Below are 330 nucleotides of genomic sequence, written 5' to 3'. Positions count from 1 at the left end.
CTGCATCAGAGCATTCCCATAAACTTCTTTGAAATGAGAGAAGCAGATGCCGTAGCAGCAAGCGCTGCTGCAGTACTCTGCTATATAGATGAGCATGACACGACACGTGAACCCGTCGCCATCCCTGGCGTTTTCTTTCGGAATTGACAGGCCTGTACTACTCCTAAAATTGAATACAAATCAATATACAACCGGTGCTCTTTTGGGCATTCTGATGCGGTTGTTTCAACACAAAGTCAAGCAAGCCCACAGAACCCCCCACACTGGTGAAGCCACGAGCCCAGTAACAGCGGCCCTGCTTTCAATTCAGCCACGATATTTCTCTTAAAA

Source organism: Eimeria mitis, genomic scaffold (assembly GCF_000499745.2).
Source record: "Eimeria mitis Houghton genomic scaffold, Emh_scaff592, whole genome shotgun sequence".
NCBI classification, from domain to species: domain Eukaryota; phylum Apicomplexa; class Conoidasida; order Eucoccidiorida; family Eimeriidae; genus Eimeria; species Eimeria mitis.
Note: the sequence above shows the minus strand (reverse complement) of the source record.